The sequence below is a fragment of the Pan paniscus genome, chromosome 12, assembly GCF_029289425.2.
Source record: "Pan paniscus chromosome 12, NHGRI_mPanPan1-v2.0_pri, whole genome shotgun sequence".
In the NCBI taxonomy this organism is placed as follows: Eukaryota; Metazoa; Chordata; class Mammalia; order Primates; family Hominidae; genus Pan; species Pan paniscus.
In genome coordinates this window covers 52,253,448-52,269,067 of record NC_073261.2, presented here as the reverse complement: position 1 = coordinate 52,269,067, position 15,620 = coordinate 52,253,448, and the positions used below count along the sequence as shown (strand labels likewise).

The following is a 15,620-nucleotide window of genomic DNA, read 5'->3' as shown; positions in this document are numbered from 1 at the left end:
GTGAGCAGCAACCAGGGAACTCAGGGAAGCACCTCAAATGGGCAAGGGAGAGGGGAGCGGGGAGATGGGAAAGGGGTATGTGAAAGAACCCAGTGGGAACTCTGATTGGGAGCAGAAGAGGTGGTAAGAAGGGGTCAGATTGTGCTTGTGTTTTGAAGGTAAAGAGATAAATCAGGATTTGTTTTTGAATTGCAACCTCCACCTCCTGGGTTCAAGCAATTCTACTGCCTCGGGCTCCCAAGTAGCTGGGATTACAGGTATGTGCCACCATGCCTGGCTAATTTTTGTATTTTTAGTAGAGATGGGGTTTCGCCATTTTAGCTAGGCTGGCCTTGAACTCCTGACCTCAGGTGATCCACCTGCTTCAGCCTCCCAAAGTGCTGGAATTACAGGCATGAGCCACCATGCCCGGCCTATTTTGTTATTTTTTTAAGACAAGGTCTTACTCTTTCTCCCAGGCTGGAGTGCAGTGGTGCGATCTTGACTCACTGCAGCCTCTGCCTCCTGTGAGGCTCAAGTGATCCTCCTCCCTCAACCTCCTGAGTACCTGGGACCACAGGCATGCATGGGATTACAGACCTTTTGATCCTAAAAAATGTCAAATTTACAGAAAAGTTGCACAAATGGTACAATGAGCACCCACATACTCTTCACCTAGATTCACCATTTTTTAGCATTTTTGTTACACAGTTGTCCCTTGAGCAACACTGGTTTGTCAAGAATGCATAAAATACAGGTAGATATTAGTCTATTTTATCATGTTCTACCATAAAATACACAAAATCTATTATATATATTTTTTGAGACGGAGTCTTGCCCTGTCGCCCAGGCTGGAACGCAATGACACAATCTTGGCTCACTGCAACCTCTGCCTCCCGGATTCAAATGATTCTCCTGCCTCAGCCTCCTGAGTAGCTGGGATTACAGGCGCTCGCCACCACACCCAGCTAATTTTTGTATTTTTAGTAGAGACAGGGTTTCACCATGTTGGCCAGGCTGGTCTCCAACTCCTGACCTCGTGATCCACCCACCTCAGTCTCCCAAAGTGCTGGGATTACAGGCATGAGCCACTGCACCCGACCCACAAATCTATTATAAAAAATTAAAATTGATAAAAACCAAGTACCTGCTTTAAACACCTGTGACGCTAATCATCTCCACGAGAGCAGTTACTATCACCAGTAAATTGCATACTATAGTAAAAAGTGATCTCTTGTGGTTTTCACGTGTCTTTCATTGTGTTTAGCGCAACGCTGTAAATCTTGAATAACACCATGGCACCCACACGGAGTGCCTCTAGTAATGGTGGAAGTGCTCCCGAGAAACAAAGTCAAGTCATGACATTACAAGAACAAGTTGAATTGCATGATATGTACCATGGATTGAGGTCTGCAGCTGCAGTTGCCCACCATTTCAGACAGACGATTCATCTTAAAAAGACAACTGAAACTTACAGTATCAGTAAGCAGAGTACGGTACTGTAAATGTATTTTCATTACGATTTTCTTAATATTTTCTTTTCTCTGGCTTGCTTTATTGTAAGAATACAGTATATAATACATATAACATACAAAATAACTATATTATCAGTACGGCTTCTGGTCAACAGTAGCCTATTAGTAAAGTTTTTGGGGAGTCAAAATGTATATGTGGGTTAGTCAGAATGCTTAACTGACATTGTTCAAAAGTCACATTGTATTTGCTTCTCTCTCTGAATACACATACACACACACACATATATTTACATTTACATATATATAAACATATATATAACACATATATATGAACTATTTGGGAATTTGTTGCAGACATCAAGACACTTCTCCTGTAAATACTTTTGTCTGTATGTCCTAAGAACAGTCATTCTCCTTCATAACTACATAAAATTATTGCACCCAGGAAACTGATATATTATCTAATATTGAGTTCATATTCAAATTTATCCAACTTTTGCAATAATGTCTCTTATAATTGTGTTTTCCTCCTAAACCAAGACCCAAACCAAGATCCAGTCCAGAATCACACCATGCATGTAAGTTGTAGTTTCTTGACTCTTCTTTGATCTGCAGACTGCTGCCCTACCACTTTGTTCTTTCACAATATTGCCAACTTTTGGCTGGGCGCGGTGGCTCACGCCTGTAATCCCAGCACTTTGGGAGGCTGAGGCGGGATCACTTGAGGTCAGGAGTTTGAGACCACCCTGGCCAACATAGTGAAACCCTGGCTCTACTAAAAATCCAAAAATTAGCTGGGTATGGTGGCACGTGCCTGTAATCCCAGATACTTCGGAAGCTGAGGCAGGAGAATTGCTTGAACCGGGGAGGCAGAGGTTGCAGTGAGCCGAGATCGCACCACTGCACTTCAGCCTGGGAGACAGAGTGAGACTCTATCTCAAAAAAAAAAAAAAAAAAGATATTGCCATCTTTTAAGAACTCAAGTCAATTGCTTTGCAGAATGTTCCTCAATTTTTATTTGTCTGATTGTTTCTTCATTAATCAGGTTGAGCCTATTAGAAATACTACCCAGATGATGTATGTTCTTCCTGTTCCTCACACCAGGAGGCACACAGTCTCAGTTTGTCCTATTACTGGAAATGCTAAGTTTGACTTTTGGCTAAGGCAATGTCCAGCAAATGTCTCCATTGCCTGAAAAATTTCCCCTTTATAATTAATAAGTAATCCAGGAGGTGCTACTTTAAGACTGTGTGAATAACCTATTCCCAGTCTTTCACCTAATAGTTTTAGCTTCCACTGGTGATTCTTGGCTGAATCAATTATTACCACGATTGCTGCAAAATGGTGGATTTCCAATTTTATAATTCCTATATTTATTGGTTGTCATTCTACTGTTTTGAAAAAGCATCTTTACTTCTCTCTCCTTTTATATTAATATTAGTGTAGTAGTTGTGGTAATATGAACCCATGGATTCTTTTTAATTGAATGTTTTAAAATAAATATTTGTCAAATTATACAAAATTCAACCAACGGTAGCCCCTTCAAACTTATTCCTGTGGCCTTTTGACATTCCTTGGGTGCTTCTTTGTTTTCTGTTACAGGCCTGAGGTGTCAGCAGGAAAGACGTACTAGTGGCCCTTGAAGCCCTGTTACCTCGGGCCTCTAGGACTTTCGATAGGCCGCCTCCCTTCTCTTAAGAGCCCACAGGTTGGACCTCCAGGTTCTTCCCTGGGTGCTCCCGGAAGGACGCTGCTTCGGGCTCCTCCCGGGGGAACTCCATTCTAGGCGCCCGGCTCCCGGCTCCCCCGCCCGCCCAACCCCGGAGCGCTCCATTCTCCGTGCCGGGCTGCAAACTCCGCCTCCGGTCGCTCTGGCCGACGGCCTCCACGGCGGCAGGGGGCGATCTCTCGGCAAGACTTTCCGCCGGAGTCCCAGCCCGGCAGGAGCTTCCGGAGAGATGGCGGGCGACGTCCGTACCTCTCCGTCTTTCCCTCCTGGGCTGGTGCCGTGGCTACGCCCCGGCCGCTCCACACACCTACCCTGGGGGAACGTGTGCCTGCGCCGCTGGAGTCGCGAATGGCCGGTTATTCACACGTTCAAGTACCCAAGGCAGGCGGCCCTGCAGGCGTCGGCGCGGGTTCCTCCGGCCATCTTGTTGAGGAGGGACCGGAAGGAGGAGCGGCTGAGGAGCCCAAGGAGCGGGGCGACGGCCACTAGAGCTCAGGAGGCAAGGGCGTGGCCGAGTAGGGACCCGCTTCCCTGCCTGCACCCAGAACTCTGGGATCAGTTTGACAACTTAGAAAATCGATAGTCTTGAGAAATTCATCACATCTGCCAAGGAAAGGACTGAGATTGAACTCAGCTATACAAAACAACTCAGGAATCTTTTAAAGAAATGCCAACCTAAAAGGAACTGGAAGGAGAAAGAATACATTACGTAAAACTATCCTTCCCTCCCTGTGAACAAAATGAGTGATCACGCTAGGCAGCATTAAGTTATCTTCTTTGAGGTCTTGAACTTTCAGATCACCGTGGAGTTACAAGGGCATGTTCAAAACCAAAAGCAGGAGAGGAAATCTCACTTTCATGATGCCCAGAAGGCACAACCACCGACAGAGACTTGATGGAAGCAACTTGAGGCAAGTAAAAGACAATTGAGATTATAAAAAGGCTGCTGAGCACATCAGTATTTTGAGAAAATGCCATATGTTTTAAAAACACGTTTTTAAAAGTCGATGTTGAAAAAGGCACACCACCAAGCTGCGAAAACATCACCAATGGCAGAAGACAGCAGACTACTCAATGAGAATTGAATTACTCATCAATTCAAGAAATTTGACACTGAGCTGCAGGAATTTTACCATCCTAGTATTTCCAACAACTTCCAGAAAATACAAGAGATAGAGGGAAAGAGGATAGTGAGAATGAGAGAATCAGTGAAGAGGTATGTAGCGATTGGGCAACAGGTGATAGCAATCAATAGGAGATGCTTGGAGAGAATAGTAAAGGCAACTGAATCAATGATCAGAAAAATGTCACAGCTGGTAATAAAAACTTTCAAGTCAGAGTGTGAGCCTCCTGGAGACATCTGAGGACTACACTCTGCCAATAAGGTGCTTGATAATAGTCTTTCAGATTTCTGAGGAGAAGGCAAACCAGGGTCAGTTGTGGTGGCAAATTGAAAGGGAACTTTTGGCTGTTCATAAAAATGTATAAATCTCCAAAGCAGCAAAAGGAACTGATTGGTTTAATGAGCTCATTATCAAACCCAATACTGGCTGCTTCAAAAGTCTATAATGTAGGCTGGGCACAGTGGCTCACACCAGTAATCATCCCAGCATATTAGGAGGCTGAGGCAGGTGGATCAGTCGAGGTCAGGAGTTTCAGACCAGCCTGGACAACATGGTGAAACCCCATCTCTACCAAAAATACAAAAATTAGCCAGATGTGGTGGTGCACACCTGTAATCCCAGCTACTTGGGAGGCTGAGATGGGAGAATCGCTTGGACCTGGGAGGTGGAGGTTGCAGTAAGCTGAAATCACGCCACTGCACTCCAACCTGGGTGACAGAGTGAGACTCCATCTCAAAGAAAAAAGTCTGTAGTGTAAGGGGTGTAACCCCAGAGGATGTTGGCAGTCTTCCACCTCAACTGAAAAGGAAAAAACTACGAGAGAAAGTCAATGAAATAAATACAGATGGAGATGGATCAAAGAAATGGCATAACAAAAATGAAAAACATGTACGAAAGGAATCTTCAAATGGGAGATACAGCCAGTTTGAGTCACAAATTAACAAAATTCAGACAAAAATATAGAAAAACAAGAGGCCTAGAAATTTGAAGTCTAGCTGCCTGAGGTTGAAGGCAGGCTCACACAATCAAGTGAACAGGCCTGACAACAGAGTGGAATGTACAAAAACCCAATCCAAAATCCCAGAGAGGTTTGCACAAGACTGGAAGGACTCAGAAGGCAGTTACATAGAGGAGCCAGTCAAGAGAGTGGGGTGAGGAGTTCTGGTTGTAGATTTTGATAGTGAAATATATATATGTATGTGTGTGTGTGTGTGTGTAGTGTGTGTGTATATATAAATATATATATATATATATATTTTTTTTTTTTTGAGATAGTCTTGCTCTGTTACCCAGGCTGGAGTGCAGTGGCTCAATCATGGCTTACTGTAGCTTCGACCTCCCAGGCTCAAGCTGTTCTCCTACCTCAGCCTCCCAAGTAGCTGGGACTAAAGGCATGTGCCACTACACCTAGCTATTTTTTTTTTTTTTTTTTTTTTTTGCCACATGCCGCCACACCCAGCTAATGTTTTTATTTTTTATGGAGATGGGGTTTCACCTTGTTGGCCAGGATGGTCTTGATCTCCTGACCCTGTGATTGGCCCGCCTCAGCCTCCCAAAATGCTGGGATTACAGGCATGAGCCACCGCGGCCAGCCTAATTTTTGTATTTTTTATAGAGATGGGATTTCACAATTTTGCCCAGGCTGGCCTTGAACTCCTGGGCTCAAACGATCCACCCACCTTGGCCTCCCAGAGTGCTGAGATTACAGGCATGAGAAACCACACCCAGCCTTGATAATGAATTTGATAAGGAACTGCTTCCTGCCTTAGGGACTTGGAAAACCCTCTACATGTTTGAAGTTCAGAATGAAGGAATCATTTCAATAGTTGAAGCAAAAATATTGTATATTATAGAGGAAAATGAAGGTGCTGTGTGAATCTGCTTTTGGAAAAATGAAGATGAAAAGAGTTAAGTCCCTACTTTGTCAACATTGATTTGGACTAAAATGCCAAAGGTGCTAACATGTCGAATTGCTTGAATTCAGGCGGCAAAGATGGCAGTGAGCCAAGATCGCACCACTCCACTCCAGCCTGAGCGACGGAGCCAGACTCTGTCTCAATGAATAAATAAATAGGCCACACGCGGTGGCTCACGCCTGTAATCCCAGCACTTTGGGAGGCCGAGGCGGGCGGATCACGAGTTCAGGAGATCTAAACCATCCTGGCTAACACGGTGAAACCCTGTCTCTACTAAAAATACAAAAAATTGGACCCGGCCTGCAGGCGGAACCCACCAAGAAACATGCCAGCCAGGGCAGGGGCGTGCAGGAGGGATTCGGTAACCCGAGAGAGGAGTGGGAAAGCAGGAAAGGCTGGAGTGCAGTGGCGTGATCTCAGCTCGCTACAACCTCCACCTCCCAGCCGCCTGCCTTGGCCTCCCAAAGTGCCGAGATTGCAGCCTCTGCCCGGCCGCCACCCCGTCTGGGAAGTGAGGAGCGTTCCTGCCTGGCCGCCCATCGTCTGGGATGTGAGGAGCCCTTCTGACCGGCTGCCCAGTCTGGGAAGTGAGGAGCGCCTCTTCCCGGCCGCCCCGTCTAGGAAGTGAGGAGTGTCTCTGCCCGGCCGCCCATCGTCTGAGATGTGGGGAGCGCCTCTGCCCTGCCGCCCCGTCTGGGATGTGAGGAGCGCCTCTGCCAGGCCGCGACCCTGTCTGGGAACTGAGGAGTGTCTCTGCCCGACCGCCACCCCATCTGGGAGGTGAGGAGCATCTCTGCCCGGCCTCCCCGTCTGAGAAGTGAGGAGCCCCTCTGCCCGGCAGCCGCCCTGTCTGGGAAGTGAGGAGCCCCTCCGCCCGGCAGCCGCCCCATCTGCAAAGTGAGGAGCCCCTCCGCCCAGCAGCTGCCCCATCCAGGAGGTGGGGGGCAGCCCCCGCCCAGCCAGCCACCCCGTCCGGGAGGTGGGGGGCAGCCCCCGCCCCGCCAGCCGCCCCATCTGGGAGGGAGGTGGGGGGCAGCCCCCGCCCAGCCAGCCGCCCCGTCCGGGAGGGAGGTGGGGGGCACCTCCGCCCGGCCACTGCCCCGTCTGGGAGGTGGGGGGCGCCTCTGCCCGGCCGCCACCCCATCTGGGAGGTGTACCCAACAGCTCATTGAGAACTGGCCATGATGACGATGGCGGTTTTGTTGAATAGAAAAGGGGGAAATGTGGGGAAAAGAGATCAGATTGTTACTTTGTCGGTGTAGAAAGTAGACATGGGAGACTCCATTTTGTTCTGTACTAAGAAAAATTCTTCTGCCTTGGGATGCTGTTAATCTGTAACCTTACCCCCAACCCCCTGCTCTCTGAAACATGTGCTGTGTCCACTCAGGGTTAAATGGATTAAGGGCGGTGCAAGATGTGCTTTGTTAAACAGATGCTTGAAGGCAGCATGCTCGTTAAGAGTCATCACCACTCCCTAATCTCAAGTACCCAGGGACACAAACACTGCGGAAGGCCACAGGGTCCTCTGTCTAGGAAAACCAGAGACCCTTGTTCACATGTTTATCTGCTGACCTTCCCTCCACTATTGTCCTATGACCCTCCCAAATCCCCCTCTCCGAGAAACACCCAAGAATGATCAATAAATACTAAAAAAAAAAAGAAAAAGGTTAAAAACTTAAAAAAAAAAAAAAAAAGGTGCTAACATGTATATTTAATACCACTCGGAATTTTTTTTTTTTTTTTTTTTTGAGATGGAGTCTCACTCTGTCACCCAGGCTGGGGTGCAATGGTGCAATCTCAACTCACTGCATCCTCTGCCTCCTGGGTTCAAGTGATTCTCCTCCCTCAGCCTCCTGAGTAGCTGGGATTACAGGTGTCTGCCACCTGCAGAGACAGGGTTTTACTATGTTGGCCAGGCTGTTCTCGAACTCCTGACCTCAGGTGATCTGCCTGCCTCGGCCTCCCAAAGTGCTGGGATTACAGGCGTGAGCCACTGCACCTGGCCTCACTTGGATTATTTTTTAATTGTGGCGCTGTTTCTCCCTACAACATGACTCTTACAGATAGCTTCAAAAGCCTGGCTGGATGGATAACACCATGGTACAATACACGTTTTCAGACAGCCACACAGTAGACTTTTATGCATCATACACTTGAGTTTTCCTTGGCTAGTTTTGACTATAATCAACTTTTTCATGCTGAGATGAAGCTTTACATGGAAAGCTGCTAACTGCCAATTTACAACTGTGTCATTTGAAATTCCATAAACATTTCTTCTTTTGGCAGCATTTATAAATAACAAAAAAGTTGTATTCTAGCTTCTAACCATCCTTTGTGAATAAGAAAGTGTGGCATTGTGGAGGTACAGAAGACTTCAGCTCTCATATATAGTACCTGCCATAAATTAAAGTATGCTAAAATTTTCTTTCTTTTTTTTTTTTTTTTTTTAACTTTATAGAGATGAGGTCTCACTGTGTTGCCCAGGCTGGTCTCAAACCCCTGGCCTCAAGCAATCCTCTTGCCTCAGCCCCCTAAAGTGTTGGGATTACAGGCATGAGCCACCATGCCCAGCTGAATGTTATACTTTGTAGCTCAGTAAATTGAACTATGCTAGTTTGTTAAATTTTACCATTATTCACTTAGAGAAAATCACAAAATTTAAAATCTCAATTTTCTTTGAGGCAAGGGTCTTGCTATATTGTCCAGGCTGGTCTTGAACTTGTGGCTCAGGTGATCCAACCACCTCAGCCTCTGAGTAGCTGGGATTCTCACCCTTTTTGAGTACAGAAGTAAATAAGTACTTGCACTAAAATTTTGTATTTTTTCTTAAACATGGTTAAGATTATTGTTTTCATCATAATTAACCTATCATGTCTATTTGATCCCATAGAGCCAATTGAAATCTGGAGAAGTTTGGTCAGTTAACCTGTTGGTTTTTATATATGGCACCAACTGATCTCTACCAGATTGACACAGTAGATCAGCTGTTTTAATGCTGAAAAGAGAAGCTTATATAAATACAGTGCACATCTATGAATGCTTCTCACTTCTGTAGTTGTGTTTCAGGCAGAGGCTTTTTGGCATAGGACCTGTATTCAGCTCACACTTCCCTAGGCTGGCTATGAGTAGAATGCCTCGTGGCAGTAGCTACACTCATACATAGGCATTGATCTTAGATCTGTGTAGAGTTTTAAATCATTGGCATCTTTTAGGCCTAAATTTTATATTTGCTGGAATTTTTTTTTTTTTTTTTTTTTTTTTTTGAGATGGAGTCTTGCTCTGTCACCCAGGCTGGAGTGCAGTGGCGCATCTCTGCTCACTGCAAGCTCTGCCTCCCGGGTTCACACCATTCTCCTGCCTCAGCGTCCCACGTAGCTGGGACTACAGGCACCCGCCACCACTCCCGGCTAATTTTTTGTATTTTTTCAGTAGAGACGGGGTTTCATCGTGTTAGCCAGCATGGTCTCGATCTCCTGACCTCATGATCCACCTGCCTCGGCCTCCCAAAGTGCTGGGATTACAGGCGTGAGCCACCACACCCAGCCTGGAATTTTTTTAAAGCAGTAAATGTAAACGCTAACTTTAGAAAATATTAATAATATGATTAATTTTAGCCAGAATAAAATAATTTGCCATCTTTATAGAAATCTGGCCACGTAGGAATTAGCATTCTTAAAATTGGCACTGAAGCCAGAAGATGGATAGTGAAATTGGTCACATGCATAGACAGCTACCAAGTCCAGTGTTTAATGGTGCCCAGTGAAGAGGATTGAAGCACACACCAGAGAAGCAGCTGTAACTGGGTCAGAAGAAAAGTGTCAGGCTGAGACTTAGTTTTAGGTAGAAAAATGAGCTGCTTGCCTCTACATTATTGGGTCATCTCATAAACTCAAATGAGGGGATCAGAAGCTGGCAGAAGGGACGGACTCATGCTTGTTGATCTGGATGACCTCTGTTTCAAGGTTCCAGCAATGAGTTAGCTTACATTTTACAAGGTCTCCCAAAGTGAAATGTAGTAGTCTTTACTTAGTGACAGACTAATTTACAACTATGTAATTCTTTTAAGTTTGTAATTAAAATTTCTTCTGAATTATTAATGGCTTTATTGACATGATGTTAATAAAGCCTCTCATCTTGCTGTTAAGTATTGTAGTGAGAAAATCAGCTGACCTGGAAACCATGGGGATTGGTTCTAATGAGCCATAAATGCTTCGCCTCTTCCTTCAGCACTAGTAGACTACCAGCTTTAGGCATTTAACCAAGCGAATTGGAGACAGAAAATATTAAAATCCAGCCATCCTATATCAGATGATGAACTCATTTCCAGACTAACTACCCAAGAAAGCAAGTTAAACACTGTAAAAGCCTAAAACGGGGCAAGTTGGGATTAGCTTTTAAAATGCCTGCCTTGAAAAACACATTATTCTGTGAGGTTTTTTTTTTTCTTTAAAGTTGTACAAATTTGATTCGGAAAAATAGCTTAATAGGTTTGTATAGAGCACGGGAGAAGGGGTTGTGTGCATAAATGTATGATGATTATTTTAAGTGTGTGCTTCAGCAGCGACAACAAACAGATGAAGATACGTGATACTGACTAAACAGGTAAGAGTATTTTCTAGTCTCAGTTCTTCTAGTCAATGCCTAAAGTATTAGAAAAAGTACTGAAACAATTCCCAAAGCATCAGGAATTTCCATTTCTAGTCAAAATATTGTTTGTTTTCTTCCAACAGTTCTGTTAAATAAAAGGAAAAGTTATAAAGTTTTAGAGATATATTTAATGTAACAGGTTAATAATGTGTGTATAGAAGCCTTCTCTAACCTTGTTTGTAAATCTACCAAACCTCACCTCAAACAATGTTCTCCTTAAACCCATCCTTTTTGTGCAAAGCTACTGCTTCCTGATGTCCATAACTCAAGGCATTTTTTTTTTCGCTTGGTGTAGTTTCTGAAATGTGATTATTTAATGTTTGCCAAGATGTTTGGAATAGAGTAACTTTCAACTAATCAATTGATTGTGACTTTCTTCTTTTGTAGTTTTTGTTTTTAAAATTGCTTTCTGTCAAACCCATCTATAATTCCCCCAGAATATATTTATATGGACTAAAGACTTACCAAAAATAAGGAAAATCGGAGAAACTGCCACCGCCAGGAGGAGCCAAGGGGACATGATGACTAAATGTAATCTGGTTTCATGGAGGGGCTACCTAGAAAAAAGACATTAAGGGAAGACTAAGGAAACTTGAATAAAGTATGGGCTCTCCTTAATAATAGTGTAACAAATTCATTGTAACAAATGCCCCATACTAATGTAAGATGTGAATAATCAGGGAAACTGGATGCGGGACATATGGGAACTCCACTATCTTCAAAATTTTTCTGTAAATGTAGAACTGTTCTAAAACAATAAAGACTATAAAAAAAAAATAAAGACTATTAGAAAAAAAAAAAAGGCTGGGCTTATGCTTGTAATCCCAAGACTTTGGGAGGCCAAGGCAGGAAGATCACTTGAGGGCAGGAATTTGACCAGCCTGGGCAACATAGTAAGACCTCAACTCTACAACAACAACAACAATAAAATAGCCAGGCATGGTGGTGCACACCTATACTCCCAGCTACTTGGGAGGCTGAGGTGGGAGGATCAGCTGAGCCCCAGAAGTCAAGGCTGCAGTGAGTTGTGAATGCACAACTGCACTTCAGACTGGTTGACAGAGATCCTATCTCAATTTAAAAAAAAAAAAGGCTGGGCATGATGGCTCACACCTATAATCCCAGCACTTTGGGATTAGTGCTGGGATTGAGGCAGGCGGATCACCTGAGGTTGTGAGTTTAAGAACAGCCTGACCAACATGGAGAAACCCCATCTCTACTAAAAATACAAACTTAGCCGGGCATGGTGGCTCATGGCTCATACCTGTAATCCCAGCTACTCAGGAGGCTGAGGCAGGAGAATCTCTTGAACCCGGGAGGCGGAGGTTGCAGTGAGCCAAGACTGCACCACTGCACTCCAGCCTGGGCAACAAGAGTGAAACTCCATCTCAAAAAAAAAAAAAAAAAAAACCCGGCCAGGCACAGTGGCTCATGCCTGTAATCCCAGCACTTTGGGAGGCTGAGGCAGGCAGATCACCTGAGGTCGGGCGTTTGAGACCAGCCTGGCCAACATGGTGAAACCTCGTCTCTACTAAAAACGCAAAAATTAGTCAGGAGTGGTGGCAGCCACCTGTAATCCCAGCTACTCAGGAGGCTGAGGTGGGAGAATTGCTTGAACCCAGCAGGCAGACTATAGTGAGCCAAGATCGCACCACTGTGCTCCAGCCTGGGAGACAGAGCAAGACCCTGTCTCAAAAAAAATAAATAAAAATGAATTGAAAAAACCTTAAAGGCATTACTTGAACATCAGTTGTTTTACTCCTTTATGTGATCATCTTTTGTGCCCCCAATGACTTTTGTTTTTATATCTTCCAGAGAGAGGCAGGAGTCTGTTGTTGCACTCACACTGAATTCCCTGGTGGCTGCTTTATTGGCTTTAGGCCAGGTGCAGTGGCTCACGCCTGTAATCCCAGCACTTTGGGAGGCCGAGGTGGACGGATTACCTGAGGTCAGGAGTTCGAGACCAGCCTGGCCAACATGGTGAAACCCCATCTCTACTAAAAAACACAAAAATTAGTCGGGCTTGGTGGCAGGCACCTGTAATCCCAGCTACTTGGGAGGCTGAGGCAGGAGAATGGCTTGTACCCGGGAGGCGGAGGTTGCAGTGAGCGGAGATCGCGCCACTGTATTCCAGCCTGGGAGACAAAGCAAGACTCTGTCTCAAAAAAAAAAAAAAAAAAAAGTTGGCTTTAGTATAGACACTTGGGTTCACAGTTTTGTTTGACCATAGTCACTATGGTTGCTTAGTCTTATTGCAAAAGAAAAGAACCCGTCGGGCATCTTTTAGGTGTACTCTCATCTGCCACCCTAAACACCTTTTCCTTACAGAAAAAATAAATTACACAAATGCTCTTTTAAGTTCACAGCCACAGGGTATCTTACCAGGAGCTAAGAAATGAGGTCAGCTTCCTGGAATGAGGTGCCTAAGGGTAGAGCTGACTCCTAGCATAGCCCGACCAGCAATATTAGCGCCAGTGCAGGTACAACTGTTGGCTGATTGGGCAGGGAGTGGAGAGGCGGTGAGCGTGCAAGAGTGCGCGCTCTGCGGGTTGCGCTCCTTTAGGTGGCCCGAAGAAGGCAGCTGGAGCTCACAAGCCGCTGCTGGCGGACTTGAACCGAGAGTGAGTGTCTTATGTAAGACATTTCTTGCAGAGTCGTGGCGAGGAAGCGCGGACTAGGGCGCGCTTGCTGCTCTCCAACAACGTCTGGACCCGGGGATTGAGGGCAGCGGAACCCCCTCCCGTCCCTCCATCTCCACCTTCTCTGTGCTTGGGTACACCCTGTGGATAGAGCCGGCCTGAGGGACCGCAGACTCGTCGGGCTGCTTTCTGATGAGAGGATTAACAAGCAATTGCCGGCTGCGACCATTTTGCAGGACAGGCATCTTCTGCGCGCTGGCCACGTCGGGCCTGCCCGGGCTCTGGCTGCCTGGAAGTGCTCCCGCTGTTCACCCCGCGGAATTAGGGGTTGGGGGGCAGTTCCCCGCAAATGGGTGAGGGGGTGGAGGCGAGGTGAATTAATGGATACGCAGTAGCCCCATCGAGGGAAAAGGGGTTGGACGGAGGGGAACTGCGGTGGGCAGGGCAGGCCTGGGGGTCTGGTAGGGGATAAAGAGGAGAGTCCCCCTGTACGGTGACTTACCTGGTCTCCGTGCCTCCGCTCTCCCGTTCCCTCACTAATGAGACTCTTAAATCTGGCAGGGACCCAGGAAGGGATATTTGTAATTATCCCAGGTGGTTCGAATTTGCAGCCAGAATGGGAATCACTGTATCTTCTTTACTTCAATGCCTGCTTTCTCTTAGCACGTTCTTGCCACAACCCTTCATTCATGACCTTCTCAGTCCATTTGTTCAACTTTGGCCTCTCCAGTCCATTATCTCCGCACTTCCCGATTTGGATTCGCAGGTCCGTTAGCCCTGAGCGCTCCAGCAGCCATTGTCTGGTCGGTGAACTGGCTCTCCGCGGGTCATTCACTCACCTTTCCCACTCTGGATTCCCAAGAAAGGGAATTGAAACCATTGGCTCCTAACCAGTCTGTGTCTGGGTGGGGCTTTGCAGCCTCAGGTCCTCTCTCAGGTTACTGGCCACCCTGTCCGCTACACTGCTAGTTAGGTGGTCTAACCAGGGCTGAGGGGCACTACAGGAACCCAGGAACAACATGTGCCCAGGGGAGGGCTGTGGAGCAGGCAGTTTCCCCTACACTGACTTGCCCAGTCAGCCGGCACCTCAGGGAACTTTGGGTTTTCCACTGGAAAACCGCACACTGTTTTTAAAACGACACTGAGCTCAGAAGACCTCTCATGTGAACCTAGCACTTTCCACAAGCAACACTTAATCAAAAAGCTAGGAGGTGGCTACATCCAATGCAATGCTATACTCTAGCCACTGGGATTAAACACGTTCTTCTCGTTTTCTAATCCGTCAATTAAAAAAACCTGTGATTCCTCTCCCAACTTTCCTTTTAATTTGGGGGGAAGAACAACTGGGTGGGGGGGCCCTATTTGTTTCCAGATTTAGAAGCATTTAGGGGATTACACATTTCACAAGCCTGAAGAGTCCTCTGGTTGCGGGTGGGGTGAAGCAGAAGGAAGAGTCCCCTGTCTTCTGGTGTCCGGAGGTTCCTAGGCGGCTTGGCCCACAAAGCCACACTTATCTTTTCCTCCAGTCAAGAACATCTGCTGCTTTGTCCCAGCCCTTCTTTGAAGAATAGAACCCCCTCTTCTTTTGGTAACGCCTTCTCTCTCCACTTCAAGCCAGAGTCCAGCTAGAGACTGCAATTTTATATGCCCCCTGGACCCCACCTGGTTAGTCCAGGTGGCTCCTAATTCAAGATGAGCCAATCAGAGCCCTTCCTGGGAACTCGAAAAGAAAGTCTGCTCTTCCCACGGCCTGAACAGGACCTCACTGTGTGCCATCCAGGCTGAGTGCAATGACACAATCACAGCTTACTGCAGCCTCAAACTCCTGGGCTCAAGTGATCCTGCTGCCTCAGCCTCCAGAGTTGCTAGGGCTACAGGTGCATGTCACCACAACTGGCATTTTTTTAAATTTTTTGTAGAAACAGTGTCTTACTTGTTGCCCAGGCTGGTCACAAACTCCTTGGCTCAAGCAATTCTCCCATCTCTGCCTCCCAAAGTGTTGGGATTACAGATGTGAGCCACCACATCTGGCTGAACTGGACATTAAAATATATAAATTAAGAGGTACTGGCATTCAAGTCACCACTGTATGGCAGATGCCAATCTAGAGT

General features: G+C 46.2%; 1 long non-coding RNA gene across 1 annotated transcript; it reads left to right on the top strand.

Annotated features, from left to right (window-relative positions):
- The first annotated feature begins 867 nt into the window (after positions 1 to 867).
- Positions 868 to 11,672, top strand: LOC134728613 (uncharacterized). Its single transcript, XR_010109200.1, has 2 exons — positions 868 to 5,458; positions 6,077 to 11,672. It is a non-coding gene; the product is annotated as an uncharacterized LOC134728613 (long non-coding RNA).
- The last annotated feature ends 3,948 nt before the right edge of the window (positions 11,673 to 15,620 follow it).